Raw genomic sequence first — 26,306 nt, 5'->3', positions numbered from 1 at the left:
TCCTTTTTATCGTCAGACTTTAGACTCAGCCCTTGCACGTGGACTGGAACCTTCACTTAGCTTTAGGCTGAGGTTTGGCGGGGGTACTGATGGTGAGATTCAAGGCCACAGAGATGGAGGGAGGGCACTGCAGTGGAGAAGTTGAGGCCCTGGAAAGGCAGGGGGAGGTGGGGCTGAAAATGGGCTCCCCCTGCTTGCAGCTGAGCCAAGGTAACAGGGAGCTCTGGGTGCAGTCATCCAGCCCCTTCTGAGATCAACCGCACCTTGGACTCCTCTCCTGGGCAGGAGTGAGGGGGTGGAGGACACCGAGAAATGTAACTGGTTCTTAAGCTGGGTCCAGGTACAACTCCCACTACTGTAGCCCGTTTGTCTGAGCTGCCCTTTCCTAAGTTGGAGTGAGGGATTTTAGTAACCTTTCTTTTGTAGCTTCTTGTCCTCTGCCAAATGCCTTTCTATGAGCAACCCACTTTCCAGATGATAAGAGAGGCTCACACCTACTAAACCTTTTAGCGAGCACCTTTCCTTCCTGCCATCCTTGCTGAGTGTCTTGTAGCTTTGGATTTGTTAGTCTAGGCTTGGGATGGGAGGTGGAGTCTAGAGAGTTCTTTGGCTCAAGTTGAGGAACATCTCTGACTGTGCTGGGCAGAAGGATCAGGAGTAGAGAGGGTTTTGTGAGATGGGCTGAAGCCTCTGGAGTGGGGATTGTCACTCACCTGTCCCAGCCTCATGGAGCAGAAGAAAGGCCAACAAGAGCAGGAGTGGCTGTATCTTCCCTGAAGGTCTGTACAGGTTAGAGCTGCTGGTGTTTCTTCTTGGAGACACACGAGCCCTGAGAGGAAGGCGGGAGAGGTGGCTCAGGACCTCAGAGACCTTCCAGACCTGTGCTCCTCTGGTTTCCTGTGCCATCATGCAAAGTGGTTTGTCGAAGTTCTCTGGCTTAGGGTAGGTGACAGTAGCACTGTCACCACACTTGCACTCCCACCGCTGAGTCACAAGGCAAAAGCAAGAAGAAAGAACAAGAAAGCGAAGCCTGTGCTGCAGCCAGCAGAGGAACTGCAAGCCAGAAGAATCAAGAATCAAGAGTGTCTCCAGTTCTCAGCTCTTGGCTCTTTTTCCATCCTGATGAAGTCGTGAATAATCGTTTAGCAAGCTAGGTCCAGGGGAGATGAGCAACATGGCTTCTGCCCCTGAGAAGCTGGCGGTTGCCTAGAGTAGAAGCAGAATTTGTGTTTGGAGTACAAGATGGTAAGGGCTGTGGTGGGGGTTCTGCTTGGTAGTGGGAGATAGAGGCTGGACCTGCCTCAGGGGCATGTAGAGCTGGACACACCTGAACACCCCTAATGTTAACCCCACTTCCTATCTGACCATTAGTCTAGCTTTGTCTTTTTGGAATATTTAGAATCCCCTCTTTAAATGTAAATATTCTGCCACAAAGAGTCCTTCTATTGTCCCACCATTTTGAACAAAGTCCTGGACTTGATATTCATTGGACCAAAACAAACCCTCATTGGGTCCCTAAGAACTGAGTGGCCTGATTGGTTTATGCTTGGGTCTTTTAGCATTCCTGGAGATGTTGATCAGCCAGTACAGGTTGCTGAGCCCCAGCAACCTGAGTCTCATGATGACAGATCCAAGAACATCTTCATTTTCTTTGCTCTCTTTGGACCATCAGGATGATCGTTTATTGAAGCCCCCTCTGTGTGAGACTTGGGGGTATTGAGGTGAGATTCCTTGCTTCTGGTGGATGAGAAGAAACCATCAGTGATCAGATAAGGTTACTGAGGGCCCTGGTTAGAGGAATGGACAGAATGGTGTGGAAGTAATTCTAAAGAGGGCTTATTCCAGTTACTAAAGAGCTGAGTGATTTAAAACAACAGCAGTGACAATGATTTTGCCCACAAATCTTCATTTTGGTCAGGGTTTAGTGTGGATAGCTCTCTGCTGCTCCTCTTGGTGTCAGGGGAGGAGCGAAGCCTGGAGGCTGTGATCACCTGAAGGCTCACTCACATGTGCCCAGTGGTTGGTGCTGGCTGTCTGCTAGGCATGGCACTTCCTCTCCACGAGGGCCTCTCGAGTAGTGTCTGCGCATGGGATTGTTGGGTCTTCCTTGCCACGGGATGGTTGGCTTCCCCAGAGTGACCATCTCCCAGAAAACTAGCCGGGCAGAAGCTGTGTTCTTTTTATTATTACTTGGACTTTGAAGCCATATAGCATCCATTCTACCATCTTCCACTGCTTGAGCAAACCAAAAGCCCTCACCCAGATTAAAAAGGAAAGAGCATAGACCCCACCTCTCAGAGGGAGGAGTGTTGCAGCCCTGTAAGAAGAGCCTGTGGGATGGGAGATACACAGGGGCAGTCATAGAAAAACACAGTCTGCCACACTGCTCTGGGTGCATGTAGAGTTGGTCAGAGGGGTTGAAACCACTGATCTCTTCTAAGCCTGGGTCATAGCCTTTGATCAGTTGGAGTCTGCTCTGTCTACACCAAGTGTCCTGAGAATGGAAGTGGGTTGGTTCTCCCCAAAATTATTCTCCTTAATGAATTACTGATACCACGTGAAGCGGGAACAGATGCCAGGGAGCCAAAGCAGTGTTCTCACACCACTGCCCAGAGAACTACATTTCTTATGTCCCAGTACCGTTTGCTAAACAGGTTATCCTGATCACATCCCATAATGGAAAAAGAAGAGTCATGGAATTGAAGATATTGTTGGTTCTAAACATCTTGATCTCAATTCTCTTAAAAAGCAATAGAACCTTGTTAAAGAGACAGAGCACAGTGCCAGTGGTAACTCTGGCAGGGGAGCAACAGTGAAGCAGATCTAGGTGTCCCAGCCATGGCTATGCGGGGTGAGGAAGGTGCCCATGCCAAGCATCCCTCCTGTGTGGACACTTTCCTCACTGCACATTGGCTTGACTCCCTGCACTGGGCAGCGTGGCTTGGGGTGTCAGAATACATGTGAGGTGAGGATGGCAGGCCAGTGCAGGGAGCAGAAGCCCATGTGGGGTGAGGAGAGTGTTCACACAAGGGGCTGGCCTAGTAGGTGGTATCAGATCTCAAGTGGGGAGACAGGGGCCTCTATGGGGTTGCAATTTGTCAGAGCAGGCTGATTAGAGTGAGGTGGGTATTGGCATGAAAGTTGTGCCGATGTGGAATCCCAGAGTCTGCGTGGGGGAAGGAGGAGACCCAATTAGAGGAAGATGGGGATTTGGGAGATTTGTTATATAAATCTCTGTGGGGATCAGTCAATAAGTAAACATATTAAGGCTAATGTTTAGATGTTTAAAGGTTAGATGGCATTGATGGTATCGATGTTAATTTCCTGGGTTTGATGGTTGGGTTGTGGTTATGTAAGAGCGTCCTTGTTTGTAGGAATTACACACTGAAGCATTTGGGAAGTGATGGAGCACGAGGTCAGTAACTTGACTCTCAAATGGCTCAAGAAAACAAAAGTATTCTTTGCATTGTACTTGCAAGTTTTCTCTAAGCTTGAGATTGTTTTAAAATTAGAAGGAAATCCAAGCCTTCACATAAAAAACCAACCATCAGTTTGAAGATGTAATTGAAAAGAAAGTCTGTTATAGTAGCAAAAAAAACACAAGATGCTAGGAAAAACTTAACCAGAATTGTGAAAAACCTATTTGAGGAAAACCTTTAAATACTCCTAAAACCCAAAACTAGATTCGAGTAATAGAAAGATAGTCTTAGTTCTCAGATAGGATGTATCCACTCCAAAAAGGTATAATTTCTCCCCTTTCTAGTATATAAATTTAGTGTGATTCCAATAAGAATACCAGTTTTTTTCCTAGTGTTATGCAAGTTCTAGACAATTTCTAAAAAGTACGTGGAAGATAAGCAAGCAAGGTTAGCTAGGAGAATTATGACAAAAAAGGAAAAGACTAGTAAGGGCAAGGAGTAACCTTATCAGATATTAAAATCATCTTATAAAACATATTTCCTGAAAACAGTGTGGTACTGAGTCATGAATAGGCAGAAAGACCAATGAAACAGAATAGAAAATCCAGAAACATTCCCAAGTACACATGGAATTGTCTTTCATAATAAGGTGGCATTCCAAATCACTGGGGAAATGATGGACTTTTTAATAAATGATGTTGGAACAACTAGATAGTGATTTGTTAAGAGATTAAGTTAGAGTCATATTTCCCAAAAACCACCGGAATAAACTGCACGTAGATAAGATACTCAAATATACAAAATAATACCATACATACACTAGAATTTAACATGAGTAAATTCCTTTATAAACTTAGAAAGGGGAAAGCCTTTCTAGTAATGAAGCAATGACTCTAAATCCAGAAACATGAAAAGAAAAGATTGATAAATACACTTTGATATGTAAAAAAATAATTTTTAAAGGTTGTATTTCAAAAAACAGTGTAAGCAAATTGAAAATACAGATAGCAAACTTGGAAAACTATTGCAACATATATCACAATTAAAGAGCTAATCTATCTGATATATTAGGAACTCTGAAAATCCAGAAGAAAAAGACCAAAAACCTGATAGAAGTGAAAGTCCCGATAGTTCACATTAAAATATATTTAAATAATAATGGAAAGAATGGCAAGTTCACTCATGGTAAGAGAAATGGAAATAAAATATGGAAAGAATGGAAATAAAAATTCTACTGAGACACTCTGTATCATCTCACAGGTGGCCAAAAATTCTACAGTTAAACAGCACACTCCATGGGCAAGGCTGTTTTCTTTTGATTGGTGTTGCAGGATATATCTTTTTTTGTCTGTACTTTTATTTTCATCCTATCCATGTCTTTATATTTAAGAGTGTCTCTTGTAAACAGCACAAAATTGCGTCTTGGATTTTTTGTCCAGACTGACAATCTCTGCCCTTTAGTTGGCATGTTTAATCTGCTTGCATTTAATGCAACTACTGATAGGGTTCAGTTGAAGAATATCATATTGCTATTTGATTGGCTTTTAGTCATATCTCTATATATTATTTTAGTGTTTACTCTAGGGTTACAATATGCCTCCTTCACATATCACAGTCTACTTTGAATTAATGTTATACCACTTCATATAAGACCTTTGTAATGATGTATTTCCATTTATCCTCCCTCCCAGCCTTTGAGTGATTTTTGTCATACATTTTACCAAAATGTGTCATAAGCCCTAAAGCATTTTTTGTCTTAAATAGTCATTAATCTTTGAAAGGAATTTATATAAAGTCTTTAAATTGAGTTACATTTTACATTTTTCTTTTTCTTTTTCTTTTCTCCTTCCTGCTGACAATGGGAATCATCTTCTTTCAGCCTACAGAACTTCTTTTAGTATTTCTTGGCGCACAGGTCTGACGGCAACAAATTTTCTTACCTTTGTTTTTCTGAAAATGTCTTTAATTGCCTTCATTTTTGAACAGTATTTTGACTAGAAATAGAATTCCAGAAATAGATTGCCTATTTCATTTTTTCTTTCAACCGTTTAATAATGTCGTGTCACTGTCTTCTGACTTCCACTGTTTCTGATGGGAGCTCATTGTTATTGTTGTTGTTGTTTCTCCAGATAATATTATTTTCCTCTCTGTCTACCCTCAGCTTTGCTCTTTCTCTTTGGTTTTCACCATTTTGACTATTATGTGCTTAGATGTGGCCTTCTTTGTCCTCCCTGAGGTTCACTGAGCTTCCTGAATCTGTGGATGAGGAATGTAGTCTAGCAATAGGCCTATGATAAAAAGGAACCCATTGCTGCACTTCTTTTATGGTGAAATATGTTTGTTGGTCAAAAGCTGTGCTGTGTGGGATACCCAGACAGGAAATAAACCCTGGGAGTTCTAATCCACAAAGAGGGGTACAGCAAAGTATGGTGGTGAGCGGGGAAGGCAGAGCCATCCCAAGACACGTTCCCAAAACAGATGAGCAAGATCTCGCATTCCTCTGGGCCTCTCTCCCCCAGGAGCTGGCTTGGCAGTTCTCTCCCCTCAATCCTGGGACCTGACTCTTCGTGTGGGGCTCGAAGGAAGGAGGGGTGGTGGGAGTGGGTTTTGCGAGTAGAGGTTTTTCCTTGAGGTCATTACAGAGATGTTTTATTTATTTTTATGTTTAAATTTTCATTACAGAGATTTTTAAGCAAGAGAAGGATTGTTTCCTCAAAGGAAGGGGTGGGGAGGACAGTACTTCCACAGACAAAGGAGATTTGAAGGAATCAGCATGTTTAGGGTCCTTACTCGCCTCCATCCACATGTGCCTGCGAGCAGACTTCAGCTCATGGAGCAAGGTGTTTTGAGTAGTTGTCACAGAGTGGCTGCACAGGAGCCCGAGTTCTCTCTCTCCAGGGAGACGTCTGAGAGAAGCTCACCTCTTGCTGAGGGACGTCAGGAGGTCATCACACGGTGGGTGTTAGACAATGTGTCAGGCCTCTCGCTGGCCTGGCCGTCAGGGCCTGGGCTCAGTCCAGGCTCTGTCTTAACTCTTTGGTACTTTCAGTAGGCCACTTCCCCCTACTGGCCCTTTGTCTCCCTGTCATCTCTCAAAGGAGGATGAAGACCTACAACAGGTGTTCTCAGACTTGCTTTAAAGCACAGAACTATTTCCTCAAAGTCAAGGTTATAACCAAAATAAATATGCATGTAGCCAGGCAAATTTTAAAATATTATTTTTGTTTTGCTTTCTGCATTTTCTGCATTTTCCTTTTTGTCTTTTTCCATCAAGGAGCCAGGTTCTTCATACGTCTTAGATGCAGGGATGTTTTTTTGGATCCAAGTCATGAGCTGCTGACATCACCGCTCTTACCTTGTGAAAGTGCCCACGGTCATTAAGAGACTGGGTTGCTGCATGCTTTGTGCACGACAAGATGGGAAAGACCATGCCTTCGAGGGTCACAGGATCCCAGAGTAATGAGGGGGTAGTGCTGTGTGTATTTGGGGCAGGAGGGCATTAGCCCAGAGCTCGGACTTCTGCTCAGCCTTCAGGCAGTGCCCCATATTAGTGGCAAGAACTCGGAGAGAGGGCTGCTGGGAGTGTTTGGCGAGGTGAGCCCAACACAGGGAGATCCTCATTCAGCAAAGAATCACGTACTCTACGTGCAGCCTCCAAGCCAAAAACCTCCTAATATCGAAAAGTCTGTGTGGTTATGGAAACGATGGAGGCAGAGTAATGATGACAGCCTAGTCTAACGGCCTTTCTCCATTTTTCCAGACTGTGTGAGCCTCCCGGATTCTAGTTTGATTCTGCGCACTCAGGAGGTGCAGTAACGACAGGGATCATGTATCTGGCTGGTCCAAGTGGATGAGAGTTTGGAGTCAGCCTCTAATTGCCTTCAAGCAAATGCATCATATAGTTGTTCCTACCATTTGAATCAGGACGATGATGTTCATACCTGCTGCTTTTAAAGCAAATAAACGTTAAGGCTGCCCTTCCTGTCTTCTTCCTCCCCACCAGCTGCCCTCTCCTCTAGGTGAAGAGGATGCTCCAGTGAACTGAGTTTGGTAACTTCACTCTAGAAACTAAATGACTAACATCATTTGCTGACCCCATACCTGCTGTTCTAGAGTCACATGTCATAATATTCATACAGACTGTAATCAGCAATAAAAATAAAATACTTTATTCCTGTGGATTTCCCACATAGATCTAGGCCACGTGGACTCATGTGAAGGAGGGAGGGAGAGTTAGATGATTTGGGTGAAAGTCACACTGTCAGTATCACTCGGGTCCATATGACAGAATCTGTGTTGGGTTCACTGTGTACCCCAGAGCTGATCACTTAGGTGCTCGATCAGCACGTGTTTGTTGATTGATGGACAGTCTTTGCTTTCCAGTGCTACTGCAGAGAGGAGTCCCTGCCAACTCAAAAGGCTGATACAGCCCTGGTGCCAGCAGGGTCTCTTTGACTAGAGGCCGGCAGTGACTAAGAGGGACAGACTGAAAGGGACTCAGGCTACCGAGTGACCAGGTGGCCAGGGGCCCCTAAGCACAAGGGGGGACACTGGGCTGGATGTTAGGGGTTGAGGTGGCCCCACCAGGTGAGAGTTGAGGTTCCGGATAGACACCCTCTTATCCTGTCCTCCGTGGGTCCTGCTTGGTGCCAGCATGGGCCTGGTCCCTCTGTAGCCCTCTCTGCCAGGGCATGAGCTGGCAAGAGACCCACCCCACTCCGTGCCAGCTCCCTGGGCTGTGGGAGAGAAATGTCCTGCTCAGGCAGCCCCTCCCATCTCCAGTGCAGAGGGCTGTGCCCTTGAGCTGCAGCCCCAGGCTGTGCCTACTTGGTGTTTGGGACCCAGGGTGTTATCCCCCTTCCTCTCTGCCATATAACACCAGGAAACAGGTAAGAAGTTCACCCTGAGCCCCAGGACCAGAGAGGTTCATGTTTTCTCCTGACGGTGCTCAGCTTCAGCCCGGGCAGAAGGGCAGGCCCTGGAGAGACAGGTCTGGGTAAGACGGAGCTGGGTAACAGCTTTGCATGGGGTTTGGGGGAGGTGGTGGCGAGAGGGGGAAAAGGAGGAAGCAGAAAAGAGCAGATTTGTGTCATTGGCCTTCTAAGCACAGAGTTGGTGCCTGTGAATGAGGGTCAATGAATAACAAGAAACCAGCCCTTCCCACTCAGCTAAGAGACATTTATTTAGTTGCTAGTATGATTCTGGATGAGCTCCAGAGACGATGGTCTGGTTCTTGCAGTTAGAGGCTTTTCATGGTTTTCTTTATCCAGGGCAGGAAACTCGAGACCTTGGTGTAGGCCACTGGAGGTGTCCTGTCACTTCGTCCATAGGAGACAAAGCCCTGGATCACGTTCTTACACACGAGAGGACCCCCAGAGTCCCCCTGTGGACAGAGAGGGGGAATGACTGATCTAGTTCTCCTCCTGGTCCTGCCGTCCCTGCCATCCCAAACCCCCTCTCAGAGAAGACTGCCTGCATGGCCTCCATGTGGGAGATCAGAAGGCAGGGCGGGCCCCTGTGGGCCCCTCAGCTGCCCAGGCTTGACCCTGGACATTGTCAGTGCTTTTCTTCACTCAGGTGTCAGCTCCCTCTCCTCCCCCATGTCCCTGATCCTTTCCTCAAGAAGGTGCCGTGGGACTGTGCTTCAGTCTACTGTTTAAGGACATGGAACCAGGCAGGTGTGGCCAACACTCAGCATGGAGGGCGAGTCCATCATCCAAGGTTGGTGCCAGCACTGAGGAGCCACCTGGTTTTAACCGCTGCACAGCAGAGAGCACTTTTCTACACCTGTGCCTGGGTGGGGCTGAGTGTTGCACATTCATCTTCTTGGGGGGAACGTCATGTGTGGATCCATCACAGGCCCCTAGGGACCTCGCAGAAGCCCTGCGACTCCCCACTCTGGCTGCTCCCCCTTTCTGTTCCCAGGAGAAAGATCAGAGTCTAGGGGGTGAAGGAGACCCTACTTTTTGGGTCTCCAGGTCCCAGATCTTCCCCAAACACCCCTCTCCTCATAGCTGAACTAGGCAGAAGCTCAGTCTCACCTTAAAGGAAGACTTCTTTTTCTTCGGGTCCCCTACACAAATCTGGGTAGCCCTGCTGTAAATGCCAGGGTAGCGGGATTCGCTCTCCCAGTCCTCCTGCAAGGTCAGCTCCACCTCCTGCAGAGTGTTGAGCTGGGGCCCTTCGGGGCGCTTTTCCCCCAGCTGGCCACACTGCACACCTGTCCAAGCCTCACCTGGGCCTTGCTCCAGGGCAGGCTGTGGGGCCTCACAGCTGCAGTCTGCTTGGCCTTTCTCACCAGCTGATGGGAAGAGGCAAGAAAGACCAGCTCAGCCAATGTCCTCCTGGGCCTGGACACTGCGGTGGGGCTGCATGGTCTTCCCTCTCCCCTGAGCCACTGGGGACTAGTCAGGCAGCCAGGATGGGAAGGAGGGAAGGGACAGGTCACAGTGGGAGGGGAAATAATCTGCACCCAGGAGAGCAAGAACAGTAGGGAGGTTTCCTTATCTTTAGTAACACGATGTCTGATGTCGTTGTAGATGTTGATAGGACTGTAGTCTGGGTGGGGGATGGCTCTTCTCACAGGGATGACCTGCTGGGTCCTCTCCTGCTCCTGGATGTTGTGGGCCCCCAGGGGGACACTGATTGAGCTGCATAGAAAGCATAGTGGGAGTGTGTGGGGCGTGGAGTCACATGAGATCCAGCCCAAGAGCCGTTCAGGGCAAGTGACAGCTGGGGCAGGTCAGGGCTGCAGCTAGAGGAAATGGATCAACAGGAAGAATGGAGGAAGAGTGTCTCTGTGCCCTGTGCTTCTCAATGACACTGAGTGGGACTTCTGGAAGCTTTCTCTTGGCCTTAGGCAATATTGTGAAAATACTCTGAGTTTGCATTTTGACCCTCATGCAGGCTTTCATCATCTATAGCTGCTTTATCTGGCCACTGTGGTCTGTCTTCTCAACGGGGCACTAGCTCTTACCTCTGACCTCTAAACTAAAGCTTACCAGTCCTATTTCTCACTTTCCATAGCACAATCATGCTCTCAGATGGCTCCTCTGATGAGCACTTGTAGCCTTGAGTTACCAGGAGCCGGGGGAGCTCCCCTGGGCTGCAGCCCCTGAGTAGAGGACAGGGGTCCCTGTGGGGGTCTCAGGAGGTGTCAGGGTCTGTGGTCCTTCACCTTCCCCAGCAGTGAGCAGCCGTCAGGACAAAGTCCTTTCGGACGAGGACACTGTCACACACCTTCTTTCTTTGCTTCCCAAGAGACTGAACCAAGGCCACATAGGGGCAGGAGGGGGGCTTGGCCTCGTGTCCCCCGATGATCTCCCCTGATGGACAAGTCTGATCTGCTTGTGTGCACTCAATAAGTCCACCAGGCATGTGTCGGCTGGATGGCTCAGGACCGCTGGGCGTCTGGGAGCCCAGGATGGTCTGGAGTTGGGAGGGGCTGGGGAGGAGACTCAACTCCCTCCTCTGGAAAAGGGAAGCAGAGCAGGCTTGGTCTGTGAATCTGTCCTCCACAGATGATTGGAAGGAGCCGATCTGTCTTAGAGACAGCGAAGTCCTAGAGGCTCCTGAGAATTCCTCCCCTAACTGTACTTTTTTTCCTGTGCATTTCTAAGTCCCCATCTAAGGACAGTGCTGCTTTCCGGTGGCCAGGACTTCAGTTAGGGATCTAGATGTTGTCATAGCCTGTTTTCTAGGGCCTGACATGTACTGAGTGCCCAAGAAGTGTCTGTTGGCTGCATGAAGGAATGGCCCCCGATGGGCCTCTGGATGAGGGTTGGTAGGGCCAGTGTGGGTGGGATTCTGGAAAGCAGAGAAGTAGGTGTCTGCCAAACAGTGGCTCTATCCTTGAAAGAGGGGAGCTGCTAAAGGCCTGGGAAGAAAAGCAGAGTTGGAGAAGGGACAGGGGAACCTTGGGACTGAGCACGGCACCAGCAGTCCTCTGGGGACTGTGGTCCCACCAGCTCTCGGGTCTGCTGAGCTCTGGGCTTCTCTCTGGAGCGGACCCTGAGGGGAGCATCTGTCTCATCCCAGACAGGGAAGCCAGACTCATTCAGCCTTCTGCAGGGAAATTTATTATTTTCTCTTTTCCAGTTTTCCTCCCTCTGCCATTCACTTATAGTTAAATTTCACTTTCCAGATGGCAGACGTAGGGCCTAGGGAGAGAACAGCATCCACTGGCTCTTTTTGAGAACAGCCTTCTGCCCTGCCATTCCTGCTGGTAGCTTATCCAGCATCATACTCGGGGGTCTGAAGTGGCAACAGAGCTGGATCAGAACGTTGCTGCTGGATAGATAGGTCAGGGATGTGCAGAAGGGGTGGGAGATCAGTGCACTCTGTGGGAATGGATGGGGCTTCTGAGCATGCAGATGGTCACTCACCTGCCTCTGCCCTGGGGGGCGCTAAAAAGGCCAGCAGGAGCAGGAGAGGCTGCATCTTTCCAGGAAGGCTGCCCAGGTTGGAGCTGCTGGTGCTTCCTCCTTGCTCTCTTATAGCCCCCAGGAGAGGAAGGAGGTGCAGGTGGGCTCAGCGACCTCAAGTCCCCCTGGGGTTGTGTGGTGCTTCATCATAGATTGCTTTCTAGGAAAGCTTCCCCTCCCCCACTCCCTCTGCCATGTGACGTCCTCTGGGTGGTTGTGTGAGAACCATGTGGTGACCACATCAGTGCCCACAGCAGATGACTCAGTGCAGACCACTTATTCCCGCCCAGAGCAGGAACCCAAGGGTAGAAGGTGGAGACTGTGGGCTGTGGTATCGACCAGTAGAGGTGTTGGAGCCCCCGCAACCTGAGTCCCCAGTGGTAGAAGCACCCATGCCTCATTTCCATATTGCTGAGTCCCTCAGGATAATTTCTTTAGCAGATGTGTGTTTGGGCCCTTCTCTGTGCTATGACCGATCATATTGGATGTTTGTCTCCTTCCTGTAGAGAGATGACTGTCTGGTGGAAGAGACAGAAACATTGGTGACCAGAGCGCAGTATAGGAAGCTGTAGTAGAGGGAGGCACAAGATGGGAACAGAGCATGGCCAACATCTACCCAATCCATATAGCAACCCATTCATCATCAAGCTTCCTTCCTAGGGGATTTTTAACATCTTATTTTAAATTACAAACCCTCAGAGTGATGGAGTCCATCTCTCTTGTCAATATTTTTAACAAAAGTCCTGCACCTGACATTTATTGGCCTAAATTAATAAATCATTATGACCCTAGGAATTGAATCTGCTGATTGACTTAAGCCTAGGTCATTCCTACTTTGGGTGGGCTGGAGTTGGTCCCACCCAAACCCTGGGAACTAAGACTGGGACAGGGCTAGTTTCCCAAAGGAAGTTTAGATGACTCAATTCACAGGGTAACAAGTGAGTGGGAAATGATGCTGGGCAACCAACGACCAGTAATTGTCCTTTCAGTGTTCTCTGTCCTCTGTCCAGAGATCTACACTTCTGATAGAGCTGGCCTGACACATAATAGACTCACATTTGCTAAACAAGCTCTGCTGATGATCTCACTACAATGGAAGTGAAGGCCCTTTGTTTCTAAAGAGCCCAAGCCCAATCCTGTTCAAAGAACAACTAAATATCTCTGAGTGGTTAGAGTCTGCTGACTTAAGTTTCCATCTTACATTTTCTGTACTTTACAATTTTTCTATGAGGAATATTCTGTATCAAAATACATAATTCCAGTGTAAATATCCTCCTTATCCAACCAAGTACATTTATCAAATCTCTACTTTTTTTTTTTTTTTTGTGAAGAAGATTGGCCCTGTGCTAACATCCATTGCCAAGCTTCCTCTTTTTGCTTGAGGAAGATGGTCCTCGGCCTAACATCTGTTCCCATCTTCCTCCACTTTGTATATGGGATGCCACCACAGCATGGCTTGATGAGCAGTGCGTAAGTCCGCCCCCAGGATTTGAACCTGTGAACCCGGGGCCACTGAAGTGGAGCGCATGAACTTAACCACTCTGCCACTGGGCTGGCCCCAAACCTCTGCTTTTTGAAACTTAGATTGCCCTGTAGTAGACATTTAAAAAATAAAATTACTTCTCTGATTACAGTGGTAATATATGTTCACTAAGAAAATTTGGAGAATAGAAAGGAACAATGCCACCCATTTGCCTCTCTCCCTCAGACAGCCTGTTACTGTTACCGCACAAAGGGCATGATCTGCTGGCCATGAGACAAAAGCCAATCGTCAAGAGGAAATATGTTGGAAAAGAAAGGGCAATTTATCACAGCTTGCTAGCAAAGGGGAAGATGGCCGAGTAACGTCTCAAAGAGCCATCTTACAGAACAAAAACTAAGGGCCAGTTACATAGAGGGCTGGTCTCTGACTGGGGGAGGCATCTGGTCTCAGGGTGTGGGCATCCATCTGGTCTTAGTTCCTGGCAGTCTTTTGTTTTACTTGATATGCATCGGAAACTGGAGCAATGTCATCTGATCTTTCACTTGTCATTGATGATGGCTATCAGCATAGACTCTCTGCCTGGGCTTCATCACATTCCTAAGGAACTCAGAAGAACAAAGTTATCAACTTATAGCATCAGGGAGGGGCCATAAAGTCCAGAGTTAGTCAGAGGTCATTGTAAGTCACAATATGGTTTCCCCTCTACAATATGGCTTCCCTTATGTTAACCTTGTGTTGAGCTGGTATCGTTACCATGAGCAGTGCTTTTTAAATACTCTGGATCATAGTACATATACAATGCAGTTTTCTTTTATCCTCACTTAACTCTACAACTTAAGCGTTTTCCTCACACTCTTAAAAATCTGTTAGTCAATATCACTATAGTCTCTCTTTCCTAGTTACTAAAAAATTCAACATGGAACTATTTGCTAACATTTTTGGAAAATTTTAAAAATAATATAAGCAAAGAAGAAACAACCAAAATTACCTGATTTCCCATCACTCATTGATAATCATCTTTAATGTCTTGAAGAATGATCTAACATGTTTTTCTCTCATGTATATCTGCATTTTTAAAAATTAAAAGGGGATTATGCTAAACATGTCTATGACCCTTTATTAAAAATTGAGGTGAAATTCACATAACATACAATTAACTATTTTAAGGTATAATTCAGTGACATTTAGTGGACTCAAAATGTTGTGCCACTACCACTGCTCTCTAGTTTTGAACCTTTTGCATCACCCAGAAGAACATCTGTCAATACCCATTAAGCTGTGGGTCCACAACGTAGTGAGTACTGAATCACTTCCCATTCTCCCTCTCCCACCCCCGCCCCTGCCCCCTGGCAACCTATAATCTTCTTTCTATCCCTATGGGTTTGCATATTCTGGATACTTCATATAAAAGGATTCATACAGTATTTGACCTGTTGTGTCTGGATTCTTTCATTTAGCATAATGATTTTGAGGCCCATCCAGGCTGTGGCCTTGTATCAATAGTCATTCTTTTTTATAGCTAAATAGCATTCCATTATATGTATATATTACAATTTATCCATTCATCTGTTGGTAGACATTTGGGTTTTTCCCACCTTTTTGCTATTATGACTAATGCTGTTATAAGTATTTGTGTATAAATTTCTGTGTGGATGATATGTTTTCATTTCTCTTGGACACATACTTAGGAGTGGAATTGGTAGGTCATATGGTAATCCTATGTTTAAGTTTTTGAGGAACCACCAAACTGTTTAGCACAGTGTTTGCACCATTTTACATTCCCACCAGCGTTGTACAAGGGTCCCTATTTCTCCATATCTTTGCCAACACTTGTTATTTTTCTTTTTTTTTTTTTTTGATTATAGCCATCCCAGTTGTTATGAAGTGGTATGTGATTGTAGTTTTGATTTACATTTCCCTAATGAGTAATGATGTCTAGCATCTTTTCCTCTGTTTGCTGATCATTTGTATATCTTTGGAGAAAGGTCAATTCAAGTCCTTTGCCCATTTCTTAATTGAGTTGTTTGTCTGTTTGATGTTGAGTTGTAAGAGTTCTTTATATGTAATCCAGATACTCAACCTTTATCAGATATATGATTTACAAATATTTTCTCCCATTCTGTAGATTGTCTTTTCACTTTCTTGACACCATTTTTAGTACACAAAACTTTTTAACTTTTATGAAATCCAATGTATCTATTTTATCTTTTGTTGCTTGTGCTCTTGGTCTCAAATCTAAGAATCCAGTGTCATATCAGAGGTCATGAAGATGTACCCTATGTTTTCTTCTAAGAGTTTTATGGTTTAAGCTGTTATATTTAGGCTTTTGACCCACTTTAAATTAATTTTTGTATACGGAGTAAGGTAGGGGTCCAACTACATTCTTTTCATGTGGTTATCTGGTTGTATCAGCACCATTTATTGAAGATATTATTCTTCCCCACTGAGTGTTCTTGACACCCTTGCGAGAAATCAATTGGCCGTAGATATTTGGGTTTATTTCTGGGTTCTCAATTCTATTCCATTGGTCTATATGCCTATCCTTATGTAGTACCTCACTGTTTTTGATTGTTGTAGCTTTCTAGTAAGTTTTGAAACCAAGAAGTATGACTCCTCCAACTTTGTTTCTCTTTTTAAATGTTCTTTTGGCTACTTGGGGCCCCTTGAAATTCCAAATGAATTTTAGAATTAGATTTTCCGTTTCAGCAAAAATGGCCTTTGGCTTTTTGATAGGGATTGCATTGACTCTGTAGATGGCTTTGAAGAGTGTTGCCATCTTAACAATATATGTCTTGCAATCCATGAACATGGGATGCCTTTCCATTTAATTAGGTCTTCTTTAGTTTTTTTCAGCAATGTTTTATAGTTTTCAATGTATAATTTGTTCACCTCCTTGCTTAAATTTAGTCTTAGGTACCTTATTCATTTGGATGCTATTGTAAATGGAATTGTTTTCTTGATTTCCTTTTTGGATTGTTCATTGCTGGTGTATAGAAATACAACTGATCTCTTACCCTGCAATGTGTTGAATTCGTTTATTAACTCCTGTTTAGCTGCACCCCCCATCTATGTTGTTATTGTCACATATTACACATTTATACATGTGTGCCCATTAACATAGTTTTACAATGATTGTTTTATGCATTTGTATTTTAAATCATATGGAAACAAAAAGAAGAGTTATAAATCTAGAATACAATAATACTAGATTTTATATTTATCTGTAGTTATTTTTAACAGAGATCTTTAATTCTTCTTTTGGATTCAAGTTGCTGTCGAATGTCCTTGTGTTTCAGCCTGAAGGACCCCCTTTAGCATTTTTTGTAGGGCAGGTCTACTAATGATGAATTTGCTTAACTTTTGTTTATCTGGAGATATCTTTATGCCTCCATTATTGAGGGTCAGTTTGGCCAGATACAGAATTCTTGGTTGATATGGTTTTTATTTTTTTTACTTTTCCAGTGCTTTAAATATATCACCCTACTGCCTTCTTGCCTCTATGGTTTCTGATGAGAAATTAACTATTAATCTTATTGAGAATCAGATGTCCATGATAAGTCATTTCTTCTTGCTGCGTTCTAGATTTTTCCTTTGTCTTTTGATAGTTTGATTACAGTGTGTCACAGTGTGGAGCTTTTTGAGTTTATTCTGCTTAGAATTCATTGAGCTTGTTGGATATGTATATTCCTATGTTTCATCAAATTTAGGAATTTATTGGCCATTATTTCTTCTACTATTTTTTTCTGATCCTGTCTGTCTTCTCCTTCTGAGACTCCTATAGTGCATATATTAGTACTTTTTATAGTGTCCCATAGGACCCTTAGGCTCTGTTCATTTTTCTTCATTCTTTTTTCTTTCTACTCCTCAGACTGGGTTATTTCATTTGCCCTGCAAGCTCATCGATTCTATTCTGACTGGTCAATCTACTGTTGAACCCCTTTAGTCAATTTTTCATTTCAGCTATTGTACTTTTTGGCTCCAGAATTATAATTTCTACATTTTTATGGATATTCTCTACTTTTTCATACATTGTTCATAACTTCCTTTAGTTTCTTTCATGGATTCCTTCAGCTCTTTGAGTATTTTTAAGACAGTCAATTTAAAATATTCTCAAATAAACAATGTCTGGGCTTTCTAAAAATATTTTCTGCAAATTTATTTTTTTCCCCTGTAAATGGATAATATGTTTTTGTTTCCTTTATTTGCAATTTTTCAAGGAAAACTGGAAATTTTGCGTATTGTAATGTGGTAGCTCTGGAAATCAGACTGTCCCCCTCCCCCAGGGACTGGTCATATTGCTTGTGGAATGATGCAGGCATCCATTTGCTTAGGGACTTTTCCAAACTATCTTTTCAAGGACTATATTTCTTGTTTGTATGGTCACCGGAGTCTCTGTTACCTTATCTCTATCTAGTTGTGCCTGGGAAGACTGATTCAACCTCTGTAAAGACAGGAACCAGGGAAATATTTCAGAATATAGTTCATGGCTTCATGTGGTGTCTGAAGTCTAAAGGAACAAGTCAGTTCTTTGATAAGACAAGGCATGACAGGGTCAACAGAGCACAGCACTATGGAACCTTTATTCTCTGTACCTGGGGGGTTGGTGGTCATTCTGCTGACTTTAAGCTAGAGAGCTTCAGGGCTTTATGTTCACCCAAGCCCAGGCTGACTCTCCTCTGAACTGCTACAGCTCCCACAATTTCACTACTCACTCCCTTGCTTTAGTATATTTCGAAACCACTAACTCCTCACAAAGGAAGGGAAGGTTAGAGGAGGATATGAAACCCTTGAGTCTCAGGCACTGCCCTTTCCACCTCATTCCTGTCCCACTCCCTATTTGGGTTGGTTCTTCGAGAGTTGGGCAGGGGCCCTGAACATAGCCACCTTGACATGATAGGCTGATTAGGCTGAGAATGGGGGGCGTGGGGATTTCGGGGAGAATTTTCTTTTAACCTCAATGGCTAGTCAAATGGCCAGGGCCTTATAGGAATGTCCTCCCAAATCCAGAAGTAGTAATACAAATTTAAGGGAGTGAAAAGCTTACTGAGGTGGCAGACACGTGGAGAAGAGTATAATACAGGTACCTTCCTAAGAAAGAAGCCTACCTTTTAGAAGCCTCAGTGGAGGGACTAAATTTCTTCCTAGATATGACCAAATAGAGACAAACTGAAAGATGGTGAAAAGTATTTGTGACTTGTAATTTTAAGAAGCTATATCTAAGTGAAAATTTATAATAAAAATATACCTGGAAAAGATATATGATTCATCAGTTTGTTGAACAAATGAGAAAATAATGACCAATATCATAATGTAGGCTAATATTTATGGATCACTGACTGCAGATCCTCACCTCACTGTCTGAGTTACTACTGATATTTTTTCCATTTCACAAACGAGAAAGCTGAGACACTGAGAACATAAGGGAGTTGTTCTACATAACTCAGCTCATAAGAGTGGTGGGAAAGCAGTGATTAGAGTTCAGGGATCTTATTCCAAAGTCTGTGATTTTATCCACAGCTGTACAAACTTCATCACATCCTACTTTGTTCAAGGAATCTGGGAAAAAATTAAGGCGGTGCTGAAGAATAAAAGGTTCTGTCTATATCTCTAATGTATGACTCTGGTTCTCTTAGAAGAACCTCCCCCTTCCTCCTGGAGTCCTTTCTCTACTCAGCACTCCAGACATTGACCCACCCCAGAATTTTACTGAATTATCCCCAATCCAACATCCAGACCTTGGTCTTCGTTGGTGGCTGGGCAATGATTAAAGTAGGCAACAAGGGGATAATTAAAGGACATTCTAGGGGATACCGAAACCCTGGAAATCTCATAAATGTATATTTGTCCTATAGACATTTTTCTCTCCCTGTCCTGCCCTCTCTCTCCTATGCTTGCTACTACAGAAGCAAAAGGGAAGTACAGTCTTCCCCACTCCCACACATAATCTAGGTTCTCTTTCACTGACAGGTCTCTCCCTCAAAACTGTTTTTAATGCCATGTAAACACCCTGGAAATTCCGAATATCATCCCAGCTTCCTAATAGGAATGCAGAGACAACCCCTACCTGAGGCAGGAATCTCTTCTCAACAACATGGTTGAGTCTCATGGTCAAATGAAGTCAGCTAGGGCCAAGTTCTGGCTCTTTACACCTGTAGGTTCTGATTTTAGGCATAACTTAGCAGAATGATGAGACTCAGGGAAATTTGGTTTATAGCAGCAGACTCAAATGCCAAGTATGAGTATGGGAATGTCATGTCATTGCGCCATTGTCATTGCTGCAAGGAATGACCCTACCTACTTCCAATAGGTACTAGATGTGACTCAGTGAGAGGCTAAGGCCCAGGGGGATTGCCCCTCACGCGCCAGGCATGACATTCTCCTACTTGTTGGCAATGAACATCAGGAGAAGGAAGAATAAAGCAAAGGGAGTGTGTGATGCCAATGACCTTTTCCGTCACAATATGATAGAATTTCCATTACAATATGGTAGCTACTGAGGAATTTTTCTCTTACCCATACCAATGACTATTATTCTGTCTGTACTCTTCTCTGGCTTCATTTGATAGAAAGGCCAGTATGTGATTGCAAAACTCTAAACATTTTTATTGTTCTCTTGTCTCAGGTTCCTAAGCCTGGAAAACCGCGGATGGATCTGTTACTAGAGCATGCTTAATTCACCAAGGCCTTGGCCTCCACCCTTGAGGCTATTAGGAGTTAGCTTTCTGGCCCTCCTTTGCATCATATGCTAAGACTTCGGCTGTGCAGCTATGAGCATCTTAATTACCTGCACACAAATACCTACTCACAAGTGGTAATGGATAACTCTTGAGGAGATAATGGGAACCAGAATCAGTGGAATGAGCATTGGCTTGTGTCCTTTGGCTTGGCCCCTCTCTCCCAGAAATTGCATCTTTGCTGCAGTCCCACAGGGACAGGGTGGTTAGGCTTTTTTCTTGACCCCACAGAGGATATAACAGATAAGAGGAAAGAAGCCATGTTGCAAGAGGGTGCCCACCCTGGGTTCTGCTGAGTGTCCCACAAGAGAGGGCCCCCACTAAATTAACTTCCAGCTGATTTGTATAGGAAAAAGATGGGCTGGAGAATGGGTGTGCATCATAGCTATCTTCAAATAGGCTGTCATGTGGTAGCTGCTTGTTAACACAAATACAGTGTGGGTGAAATCATGGGAGAGGGAAGGCATAGGGCGTTACTATTAATCCACGCCTTACTATTTTCCAACATATACATAATTCATATGTGTGACCTCATTCAATTCTTCATCTTCTGTATGGGCATTATCAGTAATCACACTGTAAAATGAAACAGACCCAGAGAAATGAAGTGATGTGCCCAAGGTCATATGGTTACAGAATGTGTGTACTCACACATGAACACACACACACACAGAGGACGTGTGCCTGCCAAGATGCAAACTTTCTTTTGTATCACTCTAAGACGTGGTGGAAGCCGTAGGGGGCAGATTTTAGTTCAGCAAAAGAGAGTGTTCTGACAACTAGAGTTCTCTTAGAATGGCTGCTCAGGTGGCCCAGGAGCTTTCTCTCCAGGGAACTGTTGCAGCAGAGGCTGGAAAACATCTTACTCAGGGGCACTGGGAGGTTATCTTGGGCGTGGGCATAAGGTCACTTTTCAGACCCCACAGCTCTGAGCCTTTGTTTCTCGGTTGGAAGAGACTTGACCTGGAGTTTAGGAGCCCTGGGCTCCTGCTTAAGTTTGTAGCTCAATTGTCAATATCTGGGTCTCATTATCCTCCTCCAACTAAAGAGTGTTGGGCCACAGCAGGGGTTTTGTAAACATTGTTAACCATAGAAACCTTTCCTCAAATGGGTTATTTATGGGCCAAGGTAGCTTTTTGAAATCGTATATCCATACCTATACTTGTATCTATACATATGTATATAGACACGTCTGCGTATTTTATATACAATACACCCACAAATATATGTCTGTACTTGTGCATATATATTTGTGTGTGCTTGTGTGTATAGTTGTGTGTTTTTGTTTGTTTTGATCCTTTGGTTTTCTATTTCTGAGTATAATCTTGGAACATCTTTGTGTTAGGATGATTTTCAGCACCCAAAAGAAGTTGAGTGAAGTCAACTGTTCTCCCCTTATTATGAAAGTGGCCATGATCATTAAGATATTTTGCTACGTATGAGGAAGATTGGCCCAGATGCTAGCTCAGGGCTAATCTTCCTCAAGCAAAAAGAAAAAAAAAGATACTGTGATACAGAGGTCTTTGTGGGCAACAAAATGTGAGAAGGCACACCTAGTGTGATGGGAACCCAGAGAGAGATATTTTGCGCCCGTGTAAATGAGTCTGGTGTTGGTGTCTGTGTGTTTCGGTCAAGGCTATTCATCCACAACTGTGACTGGACTGAACTCCAAAGCTGCACCCCAGATGGGCATCAAGACTTGGGAGGAGACAGCTGCCAGGCATGCCTGGCTAGACTGACCAGGCCCAGGGGGCCCAGTGTCAACAAAGAGCCTCCTGTCACACGTGTGGTTCTGACCTAAGAGCTGGGCGACTTTGAGGGTCACAGTGGGCTTGGATGCTAAACATGTAGCAGTAACCATGGTGACCTGTGGGTTGGAGGCTGTTATTCATTTTTCTAGCCTCATGTGAGCCTCGCTGATCTGGTGTGATTTCAAGAAGATAAGGAACTGTGGTATTTCTTGCACATCAGAGTTTATACTGAACTTTATACCCATAGGGTACCTTAGATGTAAACCGTAAAGAAATGACTGCCTTAGTTGTGTTTTTCCTCCTGTACCTCTCCTTCATCCAGAGGTGGGGCTCCACTGACTACAGAACTGGAAACTTCATTTCCAATCCCATCCATTTCTCTTCTAGAGTCAAATGTGATGATGCACGTGAGAACTGGAAGTAGTCAGACAAATGAATGTTATTATCCTCAGACAAGACGATTTTCATTTGTGTGGATTTCCCACACAGATTCAGGCCAATCTGACCAACCTGGATGAGGAAGAGCCTTGGGAAAATTCTGATGAATGTCCTTGGGGCTGTAAGCTTCATAAGGGTGTGGCCAGTCTCTGCCATGTTCACTTCTGAGCCTCCAGTGCCTGGCACATAGTGGGTGCTCAATAGCTGTTTGTTGATTGATGGCCAAAGTAGTGTCATCCAGTCCTGCTGCAAAGACTCCCCCCATTACTCAACTGGCAGCTCTAGCCCAGGCGGGCAGCACGGGTCCTAGACCAGAAGCCAGTTACCATGGGTGACCAAGAGACAGGCTAAAAGGGGCCGAGGGAGTGAGTGAATGCCCTATGAGTAATATCAGAGCCCATAGTGGCTGTGGGGCTGGATGTGAGGAGCTCAGCCACAAGGAGGTGTGGAAAAGCATGAAGCTGGGTGATACAGCAAGGGTTTGTGAGGAGGTGGTGGGAGGTGGGAGAGAGGAGGAAGCAGAAAAGAGGGGAGAAAAATGAGCAGAGGGAACAGAGGTGGGCCTGCCCAAAGCTGGTACCCAGTGACTGTTGTTCAATAAATAAAGGAGAAATCAGTGGTTCCATCTAGAAATGGATATTTATTAAGGTCATGGCAGCATCTGCACAGAGAGGTCTGGACTTTCCTCAAAGAAAATGGTCAGTTTAGAAGATCTCATTGATCTTTCTCCAGGGCACGAAGCACGGGATCTTTGTGACGACCAGGACGTGTTCCATTCTTCATCCAAAGGAGACAATGTCCTGGGCGGTGTTGTTACACATGAGGGGCCCCCAGAGCCTCCTGTAGGCAGAGGGAGGGAGGACTGAGCTGACGTACCCATGGTCCTGCCCTCCCCGCCTACCTGGGGTGGCCAGTACCTGTTTGGGGGCTGTGTGGGAGATGAGGGGCGGTCCTGGGGCCCAGCCCTGGCCTTGAGTGTTCTCCCAGCTTGACCCTGGCCTAGGCCCTGCCCCCAGAGCGTCTGTGTGGTGGGAACCCCGGAGGGGCTGCCTGGGCTTGTGGAGGCCGTGCTCTCACACAGGTGTGAGCCTGAACTGAGCTAATCCCTGGCTTGGGGCTGCAGAGCCTTGGAGGAATGGCCACTGTTTCCTCACACAAAGGCGTAGTTTGATAACCCGTAGCCCACGTGAGTGACAGTCCTGAGAGGGTGCCTGTCTCCACCACTCCTCTCAGAGGAGGCGGCTTTTTCTGAGGCAGCTGCCCCAGGACAGGATTTTCAAATGCAAACTTCCAGATAAGGTGCTGTATTAGTCTCCTATGGCCACTGCAACAAACTGTCACTGACTTCACAGCTTAAAACCACAGAAATGTATTCTCTCACAATTCAGGAACAGTATGGGATCCTGAAGTCAGAAAAGAGTTTACACACCAGACTGGATTAGCTTTTTATAGGAACCCTCCCCTGAAGAAAACCAGCCTGTGATGAATTTGAAGATTGCTCACTGAGATTAAACCATCTTTTCACATGTGACCAGGGCAGGAGCTCCCTAAACTGAAGTCACTGAACTGTTTTCTGTGATTTTGTGAGGTAAAGAAAAACCACCCAAATGACAGGGCATTGACTAGGGAAAATAGTTCTAATTATGTCCCTCCCAGGAGAAAATGAATCAAGATTGGTTGAATAAATAGAGAAGTAATACCCTGACTTCTATCTTTAGTTATAGCAGGCCAGGTTATTTGGACCAACCCTCTGAATGAAAAAAATTTAAGAGAAAAAAAAACCTTTTTAAAGCATTGATGAACTGACAAGACAGTGGAGGATTGTCAAGGAAAATTTTGGATTTCGTTCTGAAACTCAGAACAGTACGCAGAAGTCAAGACAAACCAACCTGTTTTTGCTCTAAAGCTTTTTGCAATCTAAACAATTTGGCCTTCAGTTTTGGTTATTTTAGGGCCAAAGGGATAAGAGTCGAGGTCCTGGGTCCAACCAATATGGAGAGTCAAGTAATAAACTCTCCTCACGTTAATCTGGGGCCCTGCAGGCTGTCCCTTAGCATAATGGTGAAACTGAACTAAATCTACCCCTGACAGAGAAGGTAGCCTTGGTACCGAACAAAGCAAGAAAAGTAGAGAAAAGGGAAGAACAACGAGATTCTGAGAAGCTGTGACCAAGGACAGCCTTCCTGAAGATTTACAGCCTAGGCTCTCATTGGGTCTCCAGCAGTGGTCTTGATTTTCAGGTGGTTTAGAAGGGAAATGCCCCCAGGTGCCAGGCCGAAGCCATTGCAGATCCTCTCTGAAGAAGATACATTTAGTCCAGGCTTGGGAAGACTGCCATACCCTCCTCCACCTACCACACACACCAAATCTTTTTAAAAGTATCAAGCTGCACATAATCAAAATACCAAAGAACACAAGAAAATGTGACACTGCGATTGAGAGTCAGCAGACATACTCTTAGTAGGGACAGATGAACAAGTACAGACTTGAGATTTTGGAATTATCTGGCCACTATTATAATACAAACTTAAAAATAGCTGGAGGGAACAGGAAAATAGGAAGTGTTGTTACTGATTGGATAAAGAACTAGACAGAGCTTTCAAAAATAAAAAATGAAATACCAAAATTAAAAATTAAGTGGGTAGATTTGCTTGCAGATTAAAGACAACGGAAAAGAGACTTATTAAGTAGAAGAAATATCAGAAGGAATTATTGCAGTACAATACAGAAAAAGGAAAACTAGTCTAGCAGCTAGAAACTGTTAAAGAAAAATGAGCATTGCTTATACAATATGATAATCACAATTGCTAATGGCAGTTAAAAAAACAGGGTAGAGGGCTGGCCCGGTGGCGCAAGTGGTTAAGTGTGCGTGCTCTGCTTCAGAGGCCCAGGGTTTGCAGATTCGAATCTCATGTGCGCACTGACAGACCGCTTGTCAAGCCATGTCGTGTCAGCGTCCGATATAGAGTAGAGGAAGATGGGCACAGATGTTAGCTCAGTGCTAATCTTCCTCAGGAAAAAAAAAGAGGGGGATTGGCATCGGACGTTAGCTCAGGGCTGATCTTCCTCACACACACACACACAAAACGTTAGAATTAAAATGCAAAAATGTTTGGAGAAGGTAAATGAGATTAAAAGTCATGTGTTTCTTGTATTTTCAGGGAGAAGGTTAAACCTACTGATTAAATTTGTTCTTTGATAAGTTGTGGAAACATCCTGTACTTTTATGTAACCACTAAAGTAATATAAACAATGCATAACTTCCAAATAGTAAAAGGGGAAAAAGGAAAGGTAAAAAGTAATCTATCTGAGAAAAGGTAAGAAAGAAGAGGGAAAAGAAACCATGGAATAGTTGGGACAAATACAAAGCACAAAGTAAAAGTAGATTTAAAGAAAATATATCAATAACTATGTTAAATGTAAGCATCCTGAATGTGCTAGTTAAAATTCAAAGAAAGTCAGACCAACTATGAAAAAAACATAAATATGTGCTCAGTGCAATAGACAGATATAAAAAGTTGAAAGTAAGAGAAAGAAAATGGACATACCATTATTTATAGCAACCATAGAAAACCATTGTAGATGTATTAATACCAGACGAAATTGACTTTAATTAAAAAATGTCTGTAAAGATAAATACGGTCATCTCAAATGATAAAAAGATCAATTCATCAGGAAGACAAAATGATTTTAAATCTTAATGCACCTAATTGTATGGCCAGAAAATAAATAAAATGAAAATTGAAAGAACTCCAAGGAGATAAATAAACCTACCATCATCTCAAGAACTAGTACAGTAAATAAGCAAAAAAAAAAAAAAACAAAAAAAACTATAAGGTTATATACGATTTAAACAAAACAGTGAACAAACTGGATCTGATAGACATATTCAGAATGATGCACCCAATGTTAATATGCTTTTAAAATACACACAAAACATTTGCCAAAACTGACCACATATTGGGCCATAAAGCGAATCTTGAGATGCTAAAAATGTAAATCTTTGGAATCTTTTGTGGCCACAACAAAAGTAAACTAGAAATGAATAAAATGATAAA

General features: G+C 44.2%; 1 pseudogene; it reads right to left on the bottom strand.

Moving 5' to 3' along the window:
* Window positions 1-8,658: 8,658 nt before the first annotated feature.
* LOC101397818 (granzyme B-like) lies at window positions 8,659-11,873 on the bottom strand (annotated as a pseudogene).
* Between the last annotated feature and the right edge of the window lie 14,433 nt (window positions 11,874-26,306).

Source organism: Ceratotherium simum, chromosome 3 (genome assembly GCF_057802395.1).
Source record: "Ceratotherium simum simum isolate JZ-2026a chromosome 3, ASM5780239v1, whole genome shotgun sequence".
Taxonomy (NCBI): domain Eukaryota; kingdom Metazoa; phylum Chordata; class Mammalia; order Perissodactyla; family Rhinocerotidae; genus Ceratotherium; species Ceratotherium simum.
The sequence above is the reverse complement of the archived record's forward strand: the minus strand, read 5'-3'. Positions and strand labels throughout refer to the sequence as shown.